The 27,290-nt window shown below is 42.8% G+C and overlaps 1 protein-coding gene across 1 annotated transcript in view; it reads right to left on the bottom strand.

Annotated features, from left to right (window-relative positions):
• The window catches only part of TLN2 (talin 2), a 438,134-nt gene that overhangs the window by 301,335 nt on the left and 109,509 nt on the right, over positions 1-27,290 (bottom strand). The window lies entirely within an intron of this gene.

The following is a 27,290-nucleotide window of genomic DNA, read 5'->3' as shown; positions in this document are numbered from 1 at the left end:
CTAACCAATGGGTAAACCATCCAGGGCTGTGGTCTAAGAGTAAGAACCAGCTGAGGGACTGAGCAACTAAATCCCTTCTTCCCTTGAGACTCAGTTTCCTTATCTGTAAAATGAGTTTGTTCTAAGCATCCCATGAGATCAACTTCTTTAAAGAATTTTAGAAACATCATGTAAAAGGTGGCATTATTCCACTTCCAGGAGCCAGCACCTCTGGGTGAGCTTGTTCAGCTTCTGGACTAAAGAAGCACTGCTGGAAGATTAGCCCGTAACCCCTGAATACCAAGGAGCTGTTAGTCCCGGAGAAGAAGGTGTTCCCTGAATACTACTTATTCAGAAAACGCCTTTTAAGAACTACAATTACAGCATCTATTCTTGGAAACAGGTAAGTCAAGAAAGCATTCCACTGACTTTACAAAGCCCTAGCCATCCATCACTTCCCTCACTCCCACAATGAAAGCACATGTGAGCCTGGGACATCACTGAGACAGCCTCCCGGGCACTGCTGCACAGGCTGCACGATTACGATCTGCACAATTACAATGCTGCTCACAGACCCCACAGAGGGAAGACAAAACCAACGTGTTGTACCAGTCGATGGTCTTTCACCGCAAGTAAGTGAAAATCTCAAGTTGATGAACAATCAGTAAACTCTAAGAAGTCATTTTCCTCGAATCCTTTTCAAAACTGCACCCAAATTGGTGCCCCAGAAGGAAAAATGAAATGTCAGAAGCATCTATGTCTTTGATAAGAACCATGACCTTTCACCCAGAAGTACTTTATGGGAGAATCAGAGGAGTGGTCCTTGGGCCTGACTGCCCATTAGTAACACCTGGGCAGCTTTACAAAGGGCAATGCCTGGGCCTCCCCTAGAGTTTCTGTCTAGCTGGTCTGGGGTGTGACGTGGGGTGCATTTCTCCAACACTGCAAACCACTGATTAAGAAGGTCTCCAAATTGCACAGCAATTAAGAGTTAGGAAACAGTTTTGAAATTTACACTTATTGAAAGATGTGGGATTTCAGACAGTAACAGCAAGAACAGCAAGAGTAATAATACACAGCAAGAGAAGGCCATGTGTTTCCGGTTTGTCATGTTAAAGAGGAAAACCCCAGAAGTGCGTTTATGAAAACCAAATGCTAGGAATCTTGAGTGCAGTGCTGATTTCATGACTCTACATTTGTCAAAACTCATACATATACACAAAGAGTTATTGTATGGAAATTAAAAATAAATTTAAAACATACAGTGGAAAAAGAATCCAATGATGTATCTATTTAACCTAGTAATTCTTAGTCTTAGCATATGGAAAACCAGCCAAAGAGCTGTTAAAAATCCTGCTGCCCAGGCTGCGCCCCAGATAGATCACTTCAGTCTCCAAGTATCAATAGTTTTAAAAACCCCATGGGCATCGATTCCAATGGGCAGCCATGTCTCCTAATTCTCCAGAGGAAGGACACAGGCAAAAGTGATCTTATTCACACGTATCCATAGAAATGTGGCTCTGAACCAGTGAATCACATCTGCACCTACCTTCCAGTCACCCAGGGAAGTCCACTAACATCTACCCAAGTTTCCAAATTTTTTTTTTTCTATCAACTTTCATTAGGTTTCAAGACACTGGCATGATCCATAAGCCAAATAAAAGGGGCTGGATATCCAACTAGTAGCGTACTAAATTGCTTCAAAACCTGCTGACAAGTTTTAAAGCAGTGCAGTTGTGCTCAAACATCAGAATCCCCTGGACGGCTGATTGTAATAGACTGCTGATCCGACCCCCGAGCGTCTGAATCACGAGGTCGGGGGTGGAGCCCCAGAATCTGCATTTGGAACCAATTTTCAGGGGATGCTGCTGCTACTGCTTGGAGGACCAATGTTCTAAAGAAATGCGAACTAAATAAATGGTCAGAGACACGAAAACCACGATCCAGACAGTCCTTAGGTCAAGGCAGGTAGGGCCCAAGACTGCTGGTCAAAGAACCAGCTGGTGTTTAGAAACTGACCTTGAGAAATAAATTACAAGGATTTCTACAGAACAGATTTCTAGAAACTTGCTGTTCAAAGTGATACGCAAACCACCATAGGCATCACCTAGAACTGGTTAGAAATGCAGAATCTCAGGCCCCACCCCAAACCTGCTGGGTCAGAAAGTGTCTTAACAGGAACCTGGGTGATCCACATGCACATTAAAGTTTAAGAAGCATGGGTGCTGACCAAGTCCCACATTCATTCAACAGGTAGTTACTGAGAACCTAGCCTGTGCACTATACCCAGCAGTGAGTAGGGCAGACAAGCCTCTGTCCTCTAGGAGCTTATATAGAGCGAAGGATGGAACTAAGGCCCAGGGCTGTGGGCCGCAGAGCCTAAGTTAGCAGCAGAGACGGGTTTAGAACTTATGCCTCCTAAGAATACAGGCGAATGTCCCTACAAAAATCACAAATATAATTCCCAAAAAAGAGGTTGCCAAACAAGAAACTAGAAGTCAGTTTCTACATATCAAGTTAGGAAACCTAGGCATCAGAGATTTAATTCTCATAAACCTCTACTCCCTGACCAAACCAACACTGCCAGACATATATTGGCCAACACACCATGTTTACATAGGTTAAGTTCTTCTCAGAGGTCTCAGAACAGGATGAACCGTAGACTCATGTTAAAAGGAAAAACATCTTGACCACAGCATTACCTAATACTCAAAATCTTTCTTTTGATACTGTTAAAAATCTGTTCAACTGGGAAGCCTCCCAATGTGTCCAAAATGTATTGTTCTGATACATTTAGGTGAAAATCCAATTACTGGTGTTCTTTACTTCTTCCCTGTCTCATAAACCACTGTCTACTTGGAAGACTGCTAACATTTGTCCAGCTAGGTGCTTACAGATTATCCCACTCAATCACACTGTCTCTATCATACAGAGAAGAAAACAGAGGCTGGGCAAGGTAACTCTAGTAAACAAAGGCACACAGGTAGCACAGCTGAAATGGCAGAGCCAGGCTTTAAATCTAGGTCTAACTCCTAATCCCTTCCATGCAAAGTGAGGCCCCTGGACCTCCCACCCGGGAGCTTACTGGAAATGTAGACCCCCTCAGGTCCCAGCCTGGACCTGCTAAATCAGAATCTGTGTTTTAATCCCTGGTGACTGATAGCCACACTGACATCTGGGAAGCACTGTACACACTATACAAAGGCAAGTGACCCAGCACCTGCTGATCAAGACCACCAGCAAACACCTTTGGTTCACTCCATAAGCAGAGGGCAGCCACTTACCTGAGCCTTGAAGCCACCAGAATGGGGTACTTGTCACATCATAAACTCATAGTAATTCACAGGGCTTTCTCGACAGCTGCCCACAGGTTGCTGGACAGAAAGACCAACTTTTCTCTATGGGCAGAATGCCAGACATGTCTATAGGCCTGGTGCTATCATCTGCAAACACCCATGAAGACATAATTTTGCCCTAATTCAAGCCCTCCTGGCATTAACCTCAGCAGTAAAGTTCCTTGTTAAATAACCAGTGATATGTGAAAGAAAAATACTATCTTAGTGTGTATCTGTAAATATATATATATATGTATGTATGTGTGTGTATATATATAGATAGATAGATAGATAGATCCTTAGAGTCTAAAGACCTGAATAAGAGCTCTTGCAACTAAATGTAGGCTTGATCCAAATGGATCACTGTTGGGTGAAGGGTAGGGATGGAGGCTGAAACCAGAGGAAGCATCCCTACCAACTTTCCCCAACTCTCCCAACTCTAAGCTTTAGTTAGTTTTGAGTTTCTCCAAGTGTAAATTATGGGTCATCTGCTTCAGAATCACTTAAGGAGTAAAAATGCACACTCCTGGGCTCAAGAATCCACATGTTTCACAACCCCTTCCCCCACAGATTTCTGCACACATAAAAATTTGAGGTCAATTACCCACCCAACCTAAATACAGTTAAATGAGAATTATCAGACTCATTCATCTTAGCTTCACAACTCTGAGGCACTGAAACTACCAATTTTCGGAGGAAGAACCAATCGAGGCTGTTGAGTGTTTTGCCCAAAGTCCTAATAGAGCAGGTGAGCAACCACGGCTAAAATACCACATGTGAGGCCCTTTCAACTCCACCAAGCCATCCAATTCACAAAAACCAAAGTACAGGGAAGCATGGTCCTGTTGCCAAGTCAGTATTTACCATATGAAGCAAGACCAATACTTTTGCAAACAAGGGAAAGATCTGGTCTCTTTTGCAGGAGTATTTCAGGGGCTGTTCTGGGCCCACATCCCAGGACAGGACCATGACTGCCAACAGGGACAATCATTCAGCATGTTGCAAGGCTCTGTGTTGGGCATCTGGCTAGTGGCTGGGTATGTTATTCCCAGTGAATACTATTCAGAGTAGCTTAGTCTTCATTACGTAAACATGGGTCACTCATTACCTGGGTCACACACTTACTCTAAGGCAATGATTCCCAAATGGACTGCCTTCAGGAGATGCAAAGACTTCATCTGAAATACTGAACCTCTTCGAACTTGTAGATAATGACTCAGGGACGAAAAGCAAATCCATAATAGTACTAGGGGGAAAATACACTGTATGTATTTCTTAAGTCCAAAAAACACAAAAATACACTATAAAATAAGTACAATGACAAATGATAAACTAGGAAAAATTGTTTGCAATGCAAACAAAGGACTCAGAGAGCCAACAAATGGATAAGAAGTAGACCAACAACCTAACAGAAAAAAAGGCACAAAAGTATGAACAACTGTCGAAAGGAATTAAGACAGTTCTTCAACAAACATGTAAAAGATACTCAACCCCACTTATAAGAGAAATGCAAATTAAAACTACAGTAAGTCACTTTTTCATCTTTCAGAAAGACAAAGATCAAAAAGCCTAACAGTGTGGATCCAGGAGTGGAGAAATGGGACCCTCATACATCTTTCCTCCAAAGAAAGAAATGTGGCAATAGCTATCAATTTTTTTAATTGATACTCATTTGACCCAACAATTCTACTTTCAGAGATTTCTTAGCATTTCACATATATGTGAATTTATATCTGCTCATGGATATTCATTAAGAATAACAAAATATGAGAAACCCAAAAAAAAAGTCAATTGATCGCTGAATAGGCAAATAGATTATGGAATATGAGAGACGGTTCCTTCTGGGCAAGGAAACTGGTGTCCAAGAGACAGAAGTAGGAAGGATAATTACTTTCCCCACATATCTGCCTTCCATGCATGTACGGGCTAAGTCAAAAAAATTTAAAGTAAAATAAGAAAATAACCGAAAGACGTAGGGGAGGCTGGGACTGGGGATGGAATGAGGGAAAAGAGACCAGCTCAGTATGAAGGTGTAGTCAAGAGTTCTCCCCACATCTCTCTTCAGTAGTAATGGACAGTGTATGTTAAAAGCTCTAAAAAACGTTCCTTCGACCCATGTAATTCCACTACTGATAATCCATCCTGAAACACTGAAAAAGCTTTCTGTACCAAGATGTACGGGAACTGATTAGGTCAATTTTGATATATCCACGTAAATTACGTATCAATTTAAACTACATTTACACAGTTCAAAATAGCATTATAACCTAAGAATTGTCAATATTAATTTAAAAATGAAAATATAAAATTGAAAACGATATAAAGTATTTAAAATGTATCCTAATTTTATTGCAGGAAAACTATATATACATATCCATCTATAAAAACAGGAAAACGTTAAAGAAATGTACTAAAATGTTAACAGCAGGTATCTCCCGGGTTAATAATATATGCACGTGATTTAATTTTATATTTTCCACGTGTGTTATTTTCATAATCTGGCAAAACTAAAAACTTAAAGATGCACGGAGAAAAAGACTAAGAGGAACTCTACCAAAATACTAAGAGTTGGGCTTCCCTGGTGGCGCAGTGGTTGAGAGTCTGCCTGTCAATGCAGGTGACATGGGTTCGAGCCCTGGTCTGGGAGGATCCCACATGCCGCGGAGCAACTAGGCCCGTGAGCCACAACTACTGAGCCTGCGCGTCTAGAGCCTGCGCTCCGCAACAGGAGAGGCTGTGAGAGTGAGAGGCCCGTGCACCGCGATGAAGAGTGGCCCCCACTTGGCTGCAGCTGGAGAAAGCCCACGCACAGAGGCGAAGACCCAACACAGCCAAAAATAAATAAATAAATAAATATAAAGGAATTCCTTTAAAAAAAATTCTAAGAGTTGCTGTGGGTTTTAGAATATTAGTTTATTCTTCTGTTTTTACAATACTTTCAGTAATGATCATTTTGTATTTTTATCATCAAAAACATTTTTCCCTTTGAGAAAAAGAGGCTGATCAGAACCGCCAGACAAAAGCCAGCCCGGGAATTGCAAGTTAAAGCCTTACTACAGTAAAATAGATAGCTAGTGGGAAGCAGCCACATAGCACAGGGAGATCAGCTCGGTGCTTTGTGACCACCTAGAGGGGTGGGATAGGGAGGGTGGCAGGGAGACGCAAGAGGGAGGAGATAATGGGGATATATGTATATGTGTAGCTGATTCACTCTGTTATAAAGCAGAAACTAACACACCATTGGAAAGCAATTATACTCCAATAAAGACGTTTAAAAAAAAGAAAAAAAAAAAAGCCTTACTACATTCAGGAAGAGGTCTCCATGTGCTCCAGGTCAAAATACCATCTTGTAGAGAGAATCTTCCTGCCCCATTGTGGGAGTAACATGGAAGGAATTTCCTGCCAAGTTCCCAAGGCACACGTTCATCTTTGGGATTAACTTACCATTATTTCCCCAAGGGAGTGAGACCATCTTTGCCCATGACAGATGTTGCTGTTACTAATCTGAGAGTCCAGTGACCCTCCTGCCCTGCTGAAACACCTCCACCCCAGAACAGGTAATAAGCCAGGTGGCCTTTTCATCAAAGCAGGGCTTTCTTTAACACCCACAACATAGGTCAATGGTTTCCTGAGGGAGAAGCACTGGGATTTTTAGCCCCAGACCAGCAGTACAAAGACAAAGGTCCCAGCTCACCCGGGCAGGACTCTACGAGGGGAGTCACACTAACACCAGTGGACATCCCACAGAAGGCCCAGCCCTGTTCAAATCATCATCACTTCAAATGGTCTGTGGGGGAATCCAAAGAAAAGTCCAGATTCTAGCAACGAATGCCTGACATCTTTCCCAATTCCAGCAGCTACAATATGTACTTCTCACCTACAATCCAAAATCCAGCCCACCCTCCGGGGCCCACACTCCCGAAATTTCCCTTGGAGGCTTTCCCAAGCATCAAAGGGAAACTCATGGCTCAGAGTGTCTTTGGTACCACGCATGTGTGTGTATGTACCTGTACACATATGCAAGTGTGTATTTTGTAGATACACATATAGACTCTAACAGACTCCACAGATAGATTGTATATAGGTGCATACATACGTCAATGCCCACCCGTACACTTAAGTCTTGCTACACTCTACAGCCTAACTTCTTAATGATTCACCACTTATCTGTACACACACAGGCTTGTTTGTAAGGAGCTCACTGAGAACAGGACCCAGTTTCTGTAACCCCTCCATTACCTTTCACACAAAGAGAATATTTCCAAACTCACCGACAGAAATAGAGATCACTTGGGACAGGGTCTGGGAGACATCCATTTGGGCCAGTGTCCTAAGCTGACAGAGGCTACATGAGATTTTACAAGTTTTGCTTCCATTTGGAGGCAGACACTTTTAAGATCTCCAAGGGATTCTGCCCAGCAGAGGACAATGCCTCTTAACCCACTGAGGAAAGGGCCCCTGGGACCAGCCAGACCACCCAAGAGCCGAGGCCTGAACTGGGGCCTGGAGTCGCCCTCACTGGGTCTCAGAGGGGACTCGGAAGAGCTGCAAAAGCAAAGTCCCAGGCATGCATGTGTGCAAACCAAGGGTCAAAGTGCACGAGAATGACGGCTATACGTGTGCCTGTGTGCACGGCTAAGGGAGAGGCACCCATGTTTCCGCAGTCATCAGAAAATAGTTTTCCTTAACTGTTTTGCCTATTAGGTTTGTTATTTGAGTGCATCACTTGTATAAGGAAAAATAATAAATGTGCAAACAATCTACATGGCCAACCATACCACTGCTGACTGCCACTCACGCCTTCATGCCCCACGACCACCATTAATGCAAGACTAAAGCCTCCAGTTGTGGATCCAACACCACACTGCAAAGAGTTCTGACCAACAGACGATGAGAATTCCTCAGCAGGCTGGCATGGTGGGGGCGCGGGGAGCTGGCTGAAGGCCTGAACTAGAGGCAGGAGTGTGGTGAGGTGCTGGGTGATGATGAGCACGGCATCACTGGCCTCAGCGCCACTGATGAACAGCAGTGTCTGTGGGAACATCCCCTCTCTGGGACTTGGTCTCCTCATCCCTTCACCTACCCTAAGGGTCCTTCCAGACAAAACAGCCCCAAGTCTAAGCAAGTGTCTCATTTTCTGCAAGGATATGGCAATCTATTCCTGAAGATGTAATATAGGCAACAAAGGAGAAGCAGTCAAAATTGGCGAGAAATGGGTGATGGCAGTAAATTTCCACCCATTTCTGGTACCTGGGGAAAAGAGCAAATAATTCTAACATTAATCACAGAAGAGAAATTGGACTAACCTCAAGTCCAATCCTGCCAATGACCTGAGAAGATGTGACTGGGGGAGAGCGGGTGGGAGGTGCCCAGGGGCCTAGTGAATGACCCAATTTCAGAAGCGAACATGGGGACGTATTCAATAAATTCTAGTAGAACCAAGCCACATAAATCTGTATGTACAAGTTAATCCCAGGCCGGGTTTAAATCATCTCTAAGAGACTGGTATACATTTCAGGGAGATCTGAGAACATTCTGTACATGATCCTCACTTTGTGCAAGAAGATCCCTCGCTGAAGGACAACACATGGCTGGCTTTAGCAACTTAATTAAGTAGATTAAACACACCAAAGAAGCAGTGCAGGGCTCTGGATAGGAGGGCGAGGTCTGCAGCCAGACAGAACAGGGCAGGAGCTGCGTGACCTTAACCAAGGGATGTACATTCCCTAAGCCTCAGATTCCTTACTTATAAGATTGGAATAGCAGCAGCACCCTCATAAAGATGTTACGACATGAATTAACACACACAGGTACTATGCTGGTAACCGTGGCAATGACTACAACATTCTTCTTGTCCTATCTAGCTAACTTCATGACTTGAGGTCAATCATTTGAACTCTGTGGTCCTTTTTTCCACCCTCTCAAGTTAAGAAATGAAGGGAGGAAGTTTGAGTTTCTTTGAAACTTAAAATCCTTTGATTCTAAGCTCCCCTCTATTCACCTGCTTAAGAGACTCATCATAGATAGCAGAAACCAACCTGAACTTCTAGATCCTACCACAGTTTCTCAAATACCTGTAGGAATGAGTGAAGAAGAGCCAACATGTAATGCATATATGAACACAACCCAAGTGACTGCAAATTCTAAAGCTATGAGTCTGAATCAATGAAGTTGTAGGTGACAATAATCCCAACAGGAATCATTTACTGCCACGTACTATATGCTAGGCACACAGCTGTCTAAAATACATGATTTCATCTATCCTTTGTGAGTCTAATTCCAGGTAGGTTTCTGAAGCCCTGTTTGAGGCTCAGAGAGGAGAAGCAATAGGCTTTTTTCTTTTAATTGAAGTATAGTTGATTTACAATGTCGTGTTAGTTTCAGGTGTACAGGTGTACAGCACAGTGATTCAGTTTTGTGTGTGTGTGTATGTACACACACACACACACACACACACACACATATATATGTATATAATATTCTTTTTCAGATTCTTTTCCCTCAATTAACTGGCCATTATCCCCAGTGACACCACTCTCCCTGGCTCTCAAGCTCAAGATCTTCTCTCTATGCCACACTGCTACAAGCACCACTCACTCCAACAGGAACCAAGACAGCTTCCTACAAACACACACACACGTCCCTCTGAGAATGAGAATTACTACATTAACAGAAAAATTTGCAGTATAAAATCCTCCATTTACAAAGCTCCGATTCACAGCTTTTTGAAAGGCAGTGATTTTAATTTATGTAGCAACAAGAGGCTTTAATTTCCCAGCATTGAAAAGGCTATGTTATCAGGGCACAGGAATGCTGGAACAGCCCGGAATTCCCATAAACAAGGAGTCCCAGGTGGTTTTAAGGGCTCTCCCTCCTCAGAGAGTGGAAGGGTAGGGATTTATGTTTACAAAATGCCTAATTGGGAAGCAGAGAGCAGCTCCCATGTCAAACAACTCTCCATCCTGGGCCCCTCAAAAGGAAAGAGGACCAGCATCTAATGCCCAGTAACCCTGGGGTGGTCCACAACAGACCGGCTTTTCTACGGCCCTGCTGCCAGGTTAGCCCGCCAAGGCTGAGCTCTTCCTAGCTGGGTCTGGATGCTCAACATGGGAAAGGGATTGAAGAGCATCTCACAATCACAGAGCACTATACCATTTACCTGCCTTTTTATCTTTACTTTCTCACTTAAGTGATTTTGATGTTAAGTAGCCTGAATGATACTGACTCTAAAATTTATTGAAGAGTACACCTTGTCACTTTTCATAAATGTTCCACATGTGCTTGAAAATAAGTATGCTCCAGGTATAGGAGCTATGTTTTATACATGTCCACTACATTAAGCTTCTATATTCTTCACTGCTTTTATTGTCCACCCGTTTGATACATGAATTACTAGGAAATCGGTGTTTAAATTCTCCCACTGTGCCAATGGACTTGTCAACATTTCCCTTTGAGATTTGGCCAATTATTACTCTCTCTACAAATGTACACACATATATGAAAAGCTATATATTAAGGGCAAACAAGTTTAGAATTATTATATATTCCAGATTTACACTGTTGCAGATTTATAGCTTGCAGGCAGCTTCAGAGTCTGTACAGACTTGGGTCTCCTAACTCCGTAACCTGCTCAAAGCCCCAGTTTTCTCATCCGTAAAAAGGAACATACTTCGAACCTCATGAAGTTCTTCAGAGGATTAAGTAAGAAAGAGCATATAATATACACTTAGCGTGGTGCCCACTCTGAAACGCTAGCTACTAATAAAACGGTCTATGACTTGCCTAAGATCATGCAGCTAGGAAGTAGTAAGGAAATAGAACGCTCTGACCTGTTATCCATCAGGTTGCAGGATGGGGTTCGGGAGGAGGCAGATGTATCAAGTGTTTATTCCAGGGCTTTCACGGTTGGGGAAGTACAGGAGAACACCACCCGGTCCATGCCTCACTGACAATGTCAAGTCACACGGCAGCTGGACATGCCACTGGCCCCAACCTCACTGCAACTGCCCGGTTTAGCTTGTTCTCTCTGGGATTTATTTCCCCTTGCCGCTGGCTTGAGGGCTCTGTTGAAACAGCTGCACAGTTATGTACTTCATAAACTTCTAGTTCTAAGAAACATTTGGTAAATTCAAAGCAGGCAAGCATTAGTATCTGAACTGTCGATTGTGGGTGAGGGTTTAATTCCAGCCCCGGGATCCACAGAATTGCATGTATGTGTATACTTTGGGTGGAGGTGGAGAGTAGGGGAGTACGTGTGAAAACAATTTCAGGGCAGACCATTCATTCGATTAGCAGCTTCCAAACCCTCTACAACATTCTACCACCCCAGCGGGGTGAGCAAACCTCTGCCAGAGTCAAAGTGAACTGCGCATCAGGGGGAGAAGATGCAGTTCTCTTCTCTGGCTTTTGAACTCTGAAATTGACACTTGGGACTCATTCTGTCCTGAAAATGTCAGCTGCGGGAAAATACCAAAAAAAGGCAGAACAAACCAGCAAGCAAAGCAGCCAAAAAGAAGACCATTCTTAGAAAACCTCAGTCAGGGGTTAGCAAGGCAGAGATTTGCTTTAAAATAAAAAAAAAAATAATTAAAACATAACAACATAACCACTGCCGCTGGAAAACAACTCCTGAGGAAAGGTTTTTACCTCCAGGTTCATTAGCAACAGGTAACTGCAGAAAGCCCATGGGGTGTGCAGGAGGGCGTTCAATCCCGCTGCTGGGGGAGCCAGCACAGACCTGCCCACACACTAGCAGGGCAGCACCTTGACAACCTCACTAAGTCACACTCACAAGACCTTGATAAGCAGACGAGCGCAGCCTAAAAGAAGCTTACTAAGAAACCAACCCCTCGAAAAGTAGAAACCAACCGACTGCACAGTGTGTCAAACCCAGGAACAGAAAAAATTCAACAGGATTTACTAACAGATTCTCTTCTTTCTTGATATGTTTCCTCTAAAACAGAGGGAGATAATGTCAGTCACTTACACGTCCTGCTTTCTTTTCTTCTTGAGAGTCATACCACTATTTGTCAAACCAGTGTCAGCCACTCAATTCACACATCCACAAGCGTGGCCCTGCTAATCCGACTCCAGGGCCCCCCACATTCCACATCAGCCATCCTTTGCTTTCCTCAAAACCACTGCAGAGACATGATAAACTCAGCGAGACGAAGAGAGATGCGTGGGATGTGATCTTCCGTGCAACCAAAAACTACATATGATCACCTCTCCCTTCAAGCTTTGGGCATGCTAATTTAGCATCTCTGGCCCGGAATTCAAAGGACCAGACACACTTCACTATCAATCTACATGAGGAACGACAGTTTAAGGAAAAAGATGGAGGTAAGGGCTTTAAGTGGGATATTCTCTCCCTCTTTCCATGCAAGTCACAGGGAAAGAGGCTCTAATTTAACCCTTCAGTCTGGCAAGGACTAAGTATGGAAGGAATTAAACATACACACTCCTCTCAAAAACCAGACAACTACATACAAAATTAAAAGTTCTCTAGCAAAACAACCTAGGGCAAGTGAAAAGACAGCCATCACAGAGATGACTTTATAAATCAATCTCCCTCAAATTTTTTTTAAAACTTTCTGCTTTGATTTTCCAGCTAACAAAGGGATAACATGCTGGTAAAACAAATTCAAATTTCATTCCATCCCCCGTTCCCCACCCTCCAACAAAATAACCCCAGGGTACAGTTTGACAAACATTACTCCAAGCATTTTCCATGCCAATGAAAACTACCGATAACTGAACACTTGCTGTATTCCAGGTTCGATTCTAACTCTCCACCTTGTACCATTTGGCTTTTACCTTTGTAACTTCCCTATGAGGTGAGTATTTCTAACCCACTTTATGGACAAGGAGACAGGCTCAGAATGGCAGGTTATTTGCCCAGACCACATCCCCCAATCCTGCTAATAAACACAACTTCTAAAATTGCTAGATCCATACAGTCTTACTATTGACTGCATACTGAACCTCTTAAATCTGCGATTTGTTGTTCCTTTTCCCACTTAACAACATATATGGTCATCTTTCCATCCACCTCCTCGGTCCCTGCACTGTGGCTACAATTTCTGTTTTAAAAGAAAGAAGACTTTGATTTATTGTTCTACTGCCATCAGGGCTGGGCGGAGAGTGGTGGTAAGAAAGAAAAGCTACTCACAGTTCTGTATTTCCTGTGCATTCAAGATGGAAACTATGAGGGTTATCTGTTCAGCCACTTCAGGAAGCTTGTGTGCCTGCGTATGTACATACACTTCTGCACATGTAAACATTACTTGGTTCCTGTATCTTCCACATCAGGGTCAAATTTCAGGTTCTTCCAAACAGCAGGGAGATAGGCATGTATCATTTCTCCCCAGAAGCAACAATTAATAAACACAAATTTGGGAGCATACAACTCTACAGTGATAAAGACTTCAGAGAAATCTTTAGAAAGAAAGATGGCATTATATTCCTCAGTTCCTGACTCATTTTCCTTTTTATAGACACTAATGACTTAAAAACAAAAACGAAGAAAAAACTTCAGGAATATTTTCTTAGAAATACAATTTCAATTTCACATGCATATAACACACTCCCTTTCCAGAGACTACGCTTTGTTGAGAATTGTGCAGCCAATTTTATAGTCTTCATCCAAACAGAAATTAGCTGCCACAAATTATACTCCTTCTATACCACTGATAAGACACACTTCCCTCTTTTTCCATCCCTTTTGCCTCCTGGCCTGATTCTAGCGGCTGGCACACCCTGCATCAGCTTTTGGAGGTAGGAGAATACTGGAGTCATCAATTCCCAATTTTCCATTTTGCAAAGAGGCAGAACTTCCAAGGTTAAGTATATTTAATATACTATCATCATCTCCTGCTAATGATTCATACTGAAAATGCACAGGAAGCAAAGTCCCTCAGTGTCTCATTTATGAGCCACTAGGGATGCAGCTTTAAGTAAGGGTGTAAGAAGTAATAGGGGGGGAAAAAAATCAACCTTGCCCAGACAAGACTTTATTGACTTGATCCCTATGAATATTTAGGAGATATTTACCAACTAAGTGAGAAATGCTTTACCCTCACTCAAGGATGCTGGGCCAGCATCCCTGACAGTTTAGGTAATGACTACCTTTTATATAAAAAATACAGTCAGCTACAAACAATAAATGCTGGAGAGGGTGTGGAGAAAAGGGAACTCTCATACACTGTTGGTGAGAATGTAAATTGATACAGCCACTATGGAAAACAGTACGGAGGTTCCTTAAAAAACTGAAAATAGAACTACCATATGACCCAGCAATCCTACTACTGGGCATATACCCTGAGAAAACCATATTCAAAAAGACACATGCACCCCAATGTTCATAGCAGCACTATTTACAATAGCCATGACACGGAAGCAACCTAAATGTCCATCAACAGAGGAATGGTTAAAGGTGGTACATATATATACACACTGCAATATTACTCAGCCATAAAAAGGAATGAAATTGGGTCATTTGTAGAGATGTGGATGGATCTAGAGAGTGTCATACAGAGTGAAGTAAGTCAGAAAGAGAAAAGCAAATATCGTATAATAATGCATATATGTGGAATCTAGAAAAATGGTACAGATGATCTTATATGCGAAGCAGAAATAGACACACAGACGTAGAGAACATATGTATGGATACCAAGGGGGAAGGGGTGGGGTGGGAGGAACTGGGAGACTGGGATTGACACATACACATTATTGATACTATGTATAAAATAAGACAACTGATGGGAACATACTGTATGGCACAGGGAACTCTACCTAATGCACTCTGGTAACCTAAATGGGAGGGAAGCCCAAAAGGGAGGGGATATGTGTATGGCTGATTCATTTTGTTATGCAGTGGAGGCTAACACAACATTGTAAAGCAACCATACTCCAATGAAACTTAATTAAAAAAAAAAATACAGTCAGGGAAGGGTTCACCTGGCTTAAAAGCCCCAGCTCTGTGGTCCATACTGTGGGCTCTGGAGCCTGCAGACCGAGTTCACCCAGCTCTGCCACTTATAGCTCTATGACCTTGGCCAAGACACTTAACCATTTACTGTAATGCGGAAACAGCAGTAACTACCTCAGCATTGTTAGGAAGCTTACAAAATAAGTTAATACTTCTAACCACACTTCAAACTCTGTGTGGGACATGTAAGTGCTCAATAAATCTTTAATATTATTATCTATTCTTTCAGCATTATGCTTCCATCCTACGCTCAAAAGCCCACACTAACAGTAGCTCTCTACTGTGTACCATACTTTTCCATGCATTATCCCACTCCAAGGTTAAGCTTATTTAATAAGCCATCATCATCAATTTACATTGTCCTCAAAACACTGATGAGGCAGATAGGAATTTAATTTTCAGTTGAAGTACCTGAGGTTCAGCCATGTTTAAAATCTTACCTAACATCATACACCAGTGACCTAAACTCTGAACTAGAGTTTGTCTTCAGACACTATGCTCTCCCTACCTCCCCAAGCCCTGGTGCTTGAGGCAGGAAGGAGCCAAGTGAACCACAAAGGAGTGCTGCGAGCCAATATCTGCTGAGTCCTCACCATGTGCTGGGCCCGAAGTAAGTGCTTGATATACACTCTCACTCTACACAGCAACCTTACGGATGGGAAAAACCATCACTCCCATTTTTCAGATGAGAAAACTGAGGTTTAAGTAGTGGAAGTAATATGTGCAGGGATATGAAATAAGTAAGTAGGAAAGCTAGGACAGGGCTATAGAGTCTCCCATAACTGTTTCATTAACGAAGAGAGGGAGGAAATGTTTCCTCAAGAAGTCCAGTAAACCACTGTACATCAAATCAGTATGTTTCATATAAGAGTTAACGTGTTTGTTTTCAGGACGGGTAATGCGGTAAGACACAAAGCTCCTAATACTCTTATAACAATATTAACAGTATATGTGACTATTTTTTTTTAATTAGAATATAAGTAGAGTCCTCCAACAACCTCTATGACAAAGTTACTTTTGCTTAAAAAAACAAAACAAACAAGCAAAAAACAGGCACAAAATTAAAATGCTGGAGCAAGGAAAAACTATTCAGATTCATTACAAAACAGCAATTACCACCTCCTTTTTCTCCAGGGCCCTTAGGAGAGACTGGGGTAAATAACCGCAACCCCTAACAAATTGAAAAAGACAACCAGGCGCAATTTTGCTCGGGGTATCTTTGTTTCTGTAACAATTTAACTCAGCCATTTTCCAAACAAAAACATGAAACCTCACATTTTAGTCCAAGTAGAACAAATATTTCAAACTTTACTGTGATTTTCCATTCACAGCAACTTGGGGTATGAAGAAAAAGAACAGGACAAACGGAGAGGAGTGGGCCTATGGAGCAGTAAAGAGGGACAGACAGACAGACAAGAGGAAAGGCACAGGCACAGAAAGGAGGGACACTGGAGGTAGTGAACAGGAGGAGGGGGAGGGTTAAGAATACTCCAAGCTGGGAACATAACCTCTCACCATCCTTGGCTGCAGAGACGGCCTCCTCCACTGAAATCTCATCAGCTCATTCACCCTTAATCACTGATCTTCGATGAAACAGGGCCAGTGAGGAGCTTCCCAAGTGGAGAAAGGGAGGGAGTGGCTTCCCACTATCTTCCCGTCTCCAGCATCACAGAGCAATACCATCACTTGATGGTCCAAACGAAACTCTCTAGTCAATCTATGGGATTGCAAGAAGACTCAGACCCAAGTTTATCAAAGCAGTTTTCTGCCTCTTTATCATACAGTTGCTCACTTCACCTCCTACCTGAAATCTCCCACAAAGAGCTCAAAAATACCTTTCCACCATCCTAATGAGGGAGGCACAGCTACTAAGAATGATTGCAGAGCATAAGGCAAATAAGTAATGATAAGACTGATCACCTGCCTACCAGAGCTTCCAACAAATTAAGCCAGGCAGGCAGAGGCTGGGTGACGGTACCAAAGGCAGACGGACATTGGGCCTTCAGCCATGGAAAGAAATGAAACAAGGCGGGGAGAGGGGGAAATTTCCAGGCTGAAGCCGCTGTCTAAAAGCAAGCATGCATCCGAAGTTGAAATCAAAGGACCTGAGATAATTATAGGTCACTGACAACTCCATGCAGTGAGCGCGTTCCCTCACCTGACACATAAATTTTGTCTTATTTGTAGTCCAAACAAATCTCGAGTGAAATTTAGAATCCTTCAGGTGGAGGAGCACAACTAACTAGATGTCAGTGTGATGTGCTTCGGACCAAAATAAACCTATGACCCACATAAAAACACTAAGCATATACACCAAGGAGGGCAGGATGCTGGGTGTCACTTGCCAAGAGGAGAGAACAGAAAATCACATATTATTCTGGACCTCGTTTTTTAAAAAGCTTTCATTGGCCAAAACCAATAATAAATTGTGAGCACGTCAAGCCCTCTTTCAATGCTGCCTTACCTTCAGCCAATCAACAGTAATAGTTTAAGACAAGCTGCAACGTGAGCAGCAGAAAAAGACACGGGTTCTCTATGGACACGTCTCTTTCTCTCTCTCTAAACCCACATCTCCATCTATAGAAGGAGTCGGTTGGATTGGAGCATCCTTAAGGTGGAGGCTCATCCTCCAACGTCTTCGGTTTGGGGATTAGTTGTGAGTTCAGTTTTGTCACAGCCATGTCATATTGGAGCTGCCACCTCCACTTAGGAGCTTGTTGAATGAGGACTTTACCAGCACGGGATTCAGTGAGGCACTGTAGGAAAGCGACATGTCACAAGCCTGGCTGGTATGGGCAAGACCAACGAACACAAAGGGAAGGCAAAGAGTGCCTACAAGAGGAACACCAAGTATGTTTGCTGGATTTATTTATACTTTAGGATCTCACCACTGCCAAAAGAATTCATGGGGGTCTGATATGAAAACACAAACAAACATGTATACCGGGCAGTTAAAGTGAAGATAATATAAACCAGAAACCACGTAGAGTTCTCTCTATAACACCAATCACTTAGTCACTGGTAGCAGGTCTACACAGATAAAGTTAAGGATCACTTCTACGTAACAATCCTGCAAACCTTCTAAGCATCCCTTCCTCAAGTGAGAATACTCATCAGAAAGTTTACGAAAGTCGACAAATAGTAGGACCCTGCAATAGTCATATCTCAAAGAAAAGGGGAAAGAGAAAGCTTAAATTCTTGTGTGCAGGCGCACCAGAAAACAAGACCACAGTCGCTGGCTCTTGCACAGGCAAAGTCTGGAAATGATTCCACTGGCCGTAAAATGGATACATTATAGTATATATACACACAACGCGTTACAACATGGCAATAAAAATGAACAAACTTGCGATACAAACAATGACACGGATCAATCTCCCACACAATGCTGCGCTAAAAGCAGCATTAGCTAACTGACACAATATTTTTCCTCTTTTCAGAGGTCCAAATTTTATTGGGAGAGGGTCACTGTGGCCAGCCACCTACCACATAGAATTAAATAGGAGATCACAAAAATCAGAGAAGTAAACACAGCATTCAAATGGGCCTTAGATCTTCGCTAACCCAGCATCGTCATTTGAAAAAACAGACGTGGAGAGTTCAAAGGCACACATGCTCTTACATTCCAGGTCTATTACCTTTGCGCCAGACCTGCTCCACCCCCTAAAATGTTTCCCAAATGCATCTTGCTTATTCACTCCCTTCAGTGAAAGATTCCGCTTCCCCAGTTGGTTAACCCCGCACGCTAACGGGATAAAGACAGAAACTGATTTAACCCTTCTCATGAGCCATGCCCATTATTTAGTGACAATACCTGTTGAATACTCACTTCCGGGCAGCTGAGACATTAAAGGCAGCTTACAACTCTCCAAGTCTGTAACTCTTGAATTATCATCACAACCTGCCACAAAAGTAATTCCCGTGTTTTGAACCAAACTGACATACAATTTCTGCCTTCTTCCCTCTGTCAAATGTCTGTGCCCAGAACTGCGAACATTTCTCCAACATACTTGAAGGTCAGATTATGTTTACATGCCAATGACTACTCTGAATTAATTACCACTCTTCATTAAAACAACCTCATCTGCCTAATACAAGCTGTGAAAGACCTTTGAGAGAAAAAAGCTGCATTAAAACTTTGTTCCAAACATATCATACATACTTTTAAAGGGAGACGACTGGGGAGTTCTCTCAAAGGCATCACATTTGACCTTTTTAACAATTATATTTCACTGACACGTTGGAGGAAGTTTTGTGGGTTTTTCAACATACTACGGACATAATGAAAGCAAGCAAAACCTCACTTATTGTCTATTTAAAAGTTTTGCTCTCAAGGAAGAAAAAGAGCACCTCTGGGAAATTAATTACTGAAGAGAACTGAGAAAGAATTGGAGATGTGTGCATATTAGGCTAGTAGCCTTCAAGAGATTTGTGACAGGAGGGAAAGGGGCAAGTCACAGCATGTGCTGTGCACATAGTTTATGCAAGAAAGTGGACAGATAGGCCCTCCAAATTATAGCAGAGGTAACACTGGGGTTTCTGCCCGCTCCCTAACGAGGAACTATCTTTCTCTTTTGCTTCAATGAGGGGGGCTGGAGGGAGAAAAGGTTAAGATGTAAGAGATCTGGAACATTCTCTGTCTCTAGTAAAGACAGAAATCAGTGAAATAGAGCCTGGGGTCACAGCTCCCACGCACTGGGCTACAGGCTTTTATGCCAATTTGCTCTGCAGCTGCAAAATACCCTACAGGCTCTGGGAGGGCCTGCAATTCGGTCAATATTTACTGAGCACCAATTTCACGCACAGCCGCTTCTAGACCCTGTTTGGACTGAGGACTGGGGAAGGAAATGGCATTGACCACATGCTTCCCGTGTGCAGGACACTCTGCTAGGCCTCTTACCTGACTGTCCCATCTCAGCTTTCATTCTCACAATCACCCTCCAGGGGAAGAAGGATGGGCCATTTCACAGAGGGATAGCTGGAGGTTAAATGACTTGCCCAAGGGCACACAGTTCAGGGGCAAAAGCAAGAAGTGAACCCAGGGCTACATGGCTATCAGCTGTGCTGCCTCAACTGCCCACACTGACCCCAGGGTACAGGACACCGCCTCTCCAAAGATGAAGGAAATCCAACATTTACAACAGAGCAGCAAAAGGACACAGCAAAAGTACACAACAAAAGGACACGAGGAAGATACCGCCCCACAGGCAGGTAGTAAGTGGACCAGAAAAGGCTCTGCAAAGGAGGAATCACTGCAGCCGGGCTTTGGGGAACGAGGTGAACACCTGTGCCTAGTGACAGGAGGACAAGCGGAGCAAGCAAAGGAAAAACATGGCGAAGGCACACGGGCCTACAGAGTAGAAAGAAGGGTACTTTGGCTGGAGGAGGTACTTTACACAGGAGGTGGTATGGGGAGATGAGGCACAGATAGGAAGACATAGGCCACCCTCGTGAGAAGGGCTCAGACGGCCAACCTCCTTTACATGTCATCCATTCGGGAGTGAGGAGTCAGAGGGTATATCTTAGTCTATTCAAGCTGCTATAACAAAAACGCTATAGACTGAGTCACATAAATATTTGTTTTTCACAGTTCTGGAGACTGGAGGTTCAAGGCATCAGCAGATTCGGTTGTCTGGTAGGGCTCCACATACCGGTTCATAGAAGGCCAACTTCTTCCTTGTGACCTCACAAAGTGGGAGGAGCTAGGGAGCCCAGGAGCAGGGGGGGTCTCTTTTATAAGGGCACCAATTCCATTCATGAGGGCTCCACCCTTACGATCTAATCACCTCCCTAAGGCCCACCTCCTAACACCATCACTATTGGGGGTTAGGATTCAACATACCAATTTTTGGAGAACACATTCAGTCCATAACAGAGGGTCTTGAAATGAAGGCTGGAAGAGGATGATTTGAGAAAGATTGAGTGTTCAATTTTGTAGGCTAGGTGAATGGGAAACAGATATTGTTATGAATACAAACAGGAGAGAACAGCAATGTACGCCTGCAGATGTTCACAGAGTACCCTCCTGCAAACATGCTCAACCAAACCAGCAGTGCAGTATAGAAGATTTTTGTACCATGGTTTCTCCTTCCAAGAAACAAAGATACTGTATTTTTTTTTTTTGCGGTACGCGGGCCTCTCACTGTTGTGGCCTCTCCCTTTGCGGAGCACAGGCTATGGACGTGCAGGCCATGACTCACGGGCCCAGCCACTCCGTGGCATGGGGGATCTTCCCAGACCGGGGCACGAACCCGTGTCCTCTGCATCGGCAGGCGGACTCTCAACCAGTGCGCCACCAGGGAAGCCCCAAAGATACTGTAGATAAATCATACATAAACAAATATCCCCTAATTTTTTTAGTGACCTTAATGTAAGAGGAATTATCAATAGCCAAGAATTATCAATAGTTAGTTCAATGTCTACCAAGCTAATACAATTACAGAATTTCAAAAGTCACCTATTAGAAGAAAGAAAATATAAAATCTGAGAGGGAAAATCATGTCTCTGAGCAATTACCATCTTATTTCTGAAGTATGTCAATAAACATCTTGATAGGGAAGACAGAGTGGTTGGTTTAGTCATGAAAATCCTATACAGCAAACTATGTTTCTGTGACACATACGGGGTCTTTTTCAAAAGAGTTACCATGGTACTTAGGATCAGAATGTTATCAAGAATAAAGAAAAGCTTAGATGTGGGAAACAAAAAAGGTTTTTTTGACCAGGAGACATTTCTGAACCAAGAGGCCCAGAAATGAGCCCCTCAAGGAGAAGAGACACAGCAAACTCAGCCAGAGGGCCCTAGAAATGATGTTCTTTCCATGAAATGTAGGCATTTCACCATTAAAAGATGAAAATTTTCCATTGCTATGACAGAGCCAAACCATGCAGAGACATTAAGAGGCTAGAAGAGTATGAAACATGGCAAACTGTGAAAAGTTCATCCAGACTGTATTAATCTCAGATTCACCAGCCTCTAGTTCTGACCCAGGACAAGAACCCCATCGTCAACGAACGGTATTCCTCTGTCCCCACCCTCTGGGTCACTATACCACAGGCCCAATGCCTCTGAACACACTGCCCCAGGTCCTTGGGAAGACAGCGTGTTCTGGTGGATCCCCAGTGCTGACTGAGGGGCTGGCAGGACGTGTCATGAGCAGGGACACTGAAAGTGGGCCATTTGGGGCCCTGGAACCATATCTTACCAGCTCACTTTGGACAGTGCTTTAAAAAATGCCAGTGACAACACCAAAAAGAATAGGACAATACGGTCTCTCTCTCTCTCTCTCTCTCTCTCTCTCTCTCTCTCGGGAGCAGGGAGGTGGGCAGTGGCCAAGGCAAGCAGGTCGGTCAGTGGTCCTGCTGGGAAGGGAGGCATGTGAAAGGCCAAGAACTGACAAGCTCCCCCAAACCCCTTTCCTCCCTGGCTCTGTGGGACCAGTGAGATGTTAGCAGGGTGGGGCTCAGAGGACCAAATGGAGCCAGTCTTAGAACACATGTATTCCAGGCAAAACGTGCCAAGGATCCAACTGGGGATGGACACTCCACACCCAATGGTGGAGTCAGAAGTGGAATCCCAGTGCTGAATCATTCTTTGGAAACCAGATCCCATCAGAAGACCCCTCGGAATTTTGCTCACTCAGGTTTGAGATATCAAGTGTTATATCTGTATTTTATTATGATTATTATAAGCTAGAAATTCATAAAATAACAGAAATAGAAGGTTACCAATGAAACAACATGTAACAAATGCTGTTAGATATAATTGGCTAAAACAAATAGGCTCTACTATTGAACTGAGATTTTAACATACACGAGTCATTTTTCCAAAAAAAGTAAATTCTTACAGGAAAAAAAAAGCCTATTCATATAAAGCAGCTACTCCAAGATCCTGACCCACTCAAAGCCAAAACCATCACTGTCAGCATGACCAGTATATGCAGACAGGAAGCACAGGGTAATGGTTAAGATCAGAGGTGCTACAGCCAGACCTCCTTGGTTCAAATCCTGGCTCCACCACTAAGTAGTTATGGGCTCCTAAGCAAGTTACTTAACTGATCGATAGCTTAGTTTCTTTATCTATAAAATGAAGATTAGAACAGGATTTTCACCCTACGGTTGTTAGAGAGGCTAAATAAAAGTATATAATAAAATGCTGATATTAGAGCCTCGTTTATGGTAAATCCATCCACAAAAGTGTTCACTCTTCATCGTTAATTATTAGAGAAATGCAAATCAAAACTACAATGACGGGCTTCCCTGGTGGTGCAGCAGTTAAGAATCTGCCTGCCAATGCAGCAGACATGGGTTCAAGCCCTGGTCCGGGAAGATTTCACATGCCGCGGAGCAACTAACCCCGTGCACCAAAACTACTGAGCCTGCGCTCTAGAGCCCGTGAGCCACAACTACTGAAGCCTATGCACCTAGAGCCTGTGCTCTGCAAGAAAAGAAGCCACCGCAATGAGAAGCCCGCGCACCGCAAGAAGAGCAGCCCCCGCTCCCCGTAACTAGAGAAAGCCCGCACGCAGCAACGAACGCCCAACACAGCCAAAAATAAAATTAAAAAAGAAAAACGACAATGGGGTATCATCTCACACTGCTCAATGTTAGCATTCGGGCATCATCAAAAAATCTACAAATAGGACCTCCCTGGTGGCACAGTGGTTGAGAGTCCGCCTGCCGATGCAGGGGACGGGGGTTTGTGCCCCGGTCCGGGAGGATCCCACATGACGCGGAGCGGCTGGGCCCGTGAGCCATGGCCGCTGAGCCTGCGCGTCCGGAGCCTGTGCTCCGCAACGGGATAGGCTGCAATAGTGAGAGGCCCGCGTACCGCAAAAAAATAAATAAATAAATAAAAATCTACAAATAACAAATGCTGGAGAGGGTGTGGAGAAAAGGGAACCCTCTTGCACTGTTGGTGGGAATGTAAATTGATACAGCCACTATGGAGAACAGTACGGAGGTTCCTTAAGAAACTAAAAATAGAACTACCATATCATTCAGCAATCCCACTCCTGGGCATATATCCGGAAGACGAAAACTCTAATTCAAAAATATACATGCACCCCAATGTTCATAGCAACACTATTCACAATAGCTGAGACACCAAAGCAACCTAAGTGTCCATCAACAGATGAATGGATAAAGAAGATGTGGTACATATATACAATGGAATACTACTCAGGCACAAAAAACAATGAAATAATGCTATTTGCAGCAACATGGATGAACCTAGAGACTACATACTAAGTGAGGTAAGTCAGACAGAGAAAGACAAATATCATATGGTATCACTTATATGTGGAATCCAAAAAAAATGATACAAATGAATTTACAAAACAAACAGACTCATAGACATAGAAAACAAACTTATGGTTACCAAAGGGGAAAGGGGGTAAGGATAAATTAGGAGTTTGGGATTAACATGTACACATTACTATATATAAAACAGATAGACAACAAGGACCTACTGAGTAGCACAGGGAACTATATTTGGTATCCTGTAGTAACCCATAATGGAAAAGAATCTGAAAAATTATATGTGTGTGTGTATAATAACAACCACTTTGCTGTACACCTGAAATACAACAACACAACACTGTAAATCAACTATACTTCAAGAAAGAAAAAAAGTGTTCACTCTTACCATCACATGTACGTGCAGGAGTACTAAAGTAGAGAATAGTGATTAGAAGTAATAGAATATTCTATTCATAGAAGGAAGGGGAAAACAATGGCTATATACAGACCTTCACTGGGCTAAAAGTATCACAGAAAATAATCTAACAAGGAAAACATAAGCCTAAAATAATTTTGCACTAACTAAAGAATTCGTCCTCAAAGCTTGGACCCACATTTTCAAGGGAAATTTAAGAAAGTAAACTAAGTTATAAAATTTTTATTTTTTATCATTTGTCCAAAGTTAAAATGTATTAGGGACTTCCCCGGTGTCCAGTGGTTAAGAATCCACCTTCCAATGCAGGGGACCCAGGTTCGATCCCTGGCCGGGGAACTAAGATCCCACATGCTGCAGGGCAACTAAGCCCACATGCCACAACTACTGAGCCCGCATGCCACAACTAGAAAGAAGTCCGGGTGCTGCAATGAAAGATCCCACATGCCACAATGAAGAGCCCGCGTGCCACAACCAAGACCCAACGCAGCCAAAAAATAAAATAAATAAATATTTTAAAAAAAAACAACGAAGTTAAAATGTATTAAAAATAACTTATTTCCTAAATTTCTTTTCAACTCAATACCAGTTTGGTCATTTTTACTTCAAATTGCCCACATCTTCAAAAACAAAGAAAAAAGAAAATTTACTTCAATGACCACCTATAGGACTTAAATATTCATTCATCTAGAAGGAAATATTATATACTGTATTTAATGTTACCACCATGATTAAATAGTATATTTATTTATCTCGATCAAATGTACTAATTAAGGCTTACTCAGAGAGCCAGTATAAAGAATTTACATGGAGTCTTACTGATTCCCTAATAAGAAGTGGAAAAAAAAAAGTCCAAAAATCTACAGCCAAAATAAAAAGAAAACCTTGAAATTTCACTAAGGATAACAAGTAAACATTCTGCATGTCAAAAACAAAGTACTATAAAGATTATTTCAGTTATGGATGATAGGGGATTGGGCTCTTTCTTTAGAGAAACACCTTATCTATCTTCCTTAGAAGATAAAGGGGCAGAACGGTGCAAAAACCAGTTTGTTAAAGACATCTGTGCTTCTCCTGCCTGGTGCTAGCTACATCCTTGGGAAGACAACTCAACTGCTTACTAAGCATGCCACATTTTATTATGCCTCAATTACACAGTTCCTCTGATCAACCATGTTAGCATTTAATTACCACGCAATTAACTCGTGGCACTAACTCAAGCTCATGGGTATTTCTGCTTTGGCCACAGCAATCATCAAACCATCCACCCAAAGCCCACCCTGCATTTCCCCACCCACCTGTGCTCTGTCTCCCAGGCATTTTCCTGGGTTATGATTACAAAAGGTCCACAGAACAACAATTCTCCCACCCTAGCCACAGCTGCCAAAAGGAGGACCAGTCGTGGAGCAGGGGGCTCCCAGTGCAGACACCCCTACTGGATGGGGACTTGGCAATAGGAGGAGGACAACTCAAGCATCAAATGGGGTGTCAACTACATGAGTGGTTACCAAACTTTGGTAGCCTACAGCAGAAAATCCCCACCCCTTCCCACACTAGACTGATTGATAGCTTTGTCTTCAAGGTTCTCCCTTGAGAAAACAACCTCAAACCATCATTTCATTAAAAACAGCCATTTTAAAACCTAAAAAGTAGGAAGGATATTCTTTCAATAAATGGCAGTTCTTTGAATAAACTTATCTTAATAGAAAGTATCTTTATTATTTTTTTCTCCTGTTGACTTAGAACGATTCGTGGGTCAGTTCTTTAGGACACACAAGATTAAATGGTTTTAAGGTCCCTGCTGACCCTTAAGTTACTTAAGCACAGCTCAGCAAGTGTTTTTAAGCTAAAGAGTAGTGAAGATGTTTGTCACCAATAAATACAAAAAAATAATCTGTGGTTCATTCATTTCACATATGCTACATGGACAAACAAATACACAAGCCAAAAACAAAACAAAACAAAACCAGGGGGAAGTGGAGGGGATGGTAGTGTGGGGTTCAAAGGAAGCATTCTGCTTTCCTGGTATAATTTCTAGGAAGATTAATATCCTGTCTGAATGCTATTCTACTCACACATGATTTCAAAAAGATGTTTTTCTGGCTCTACAAGTGGAATCAGCTGTTTTAACTTGGGGCCCTAGAGCATAACTCTCCAGTTGCATAGTTATTTATAACTACCGAGCAATGCCTGCTTCTGCCACATCAAAGTATGCAAGACCCCAGGGAAAGGTCACAACACAATGTCACTTGTTTCAAATGCACTGCCAATTTAAGACTCCCCCAACCTTTGGGAGAGCTTTCCTATTAAGAAAG

The sequence above is a fragment of the Leucopleurus acutus genome (genome assembly GCF_964270905.1).
Source record: "Leucopleurus acutus genome assembly, chromosome: 1".
Taxonomy (NCBI): Eukaryota; Metazoa; Chordata; class Mammalia; order Artiodactyla; family Delphinidae; genus Leucopleurus; species Leucopleurus acutus.
Note: the sequence above shows the minus strand (reverse complement) of the source record. Positions and strands in the feature narration are given on the sequence as shown.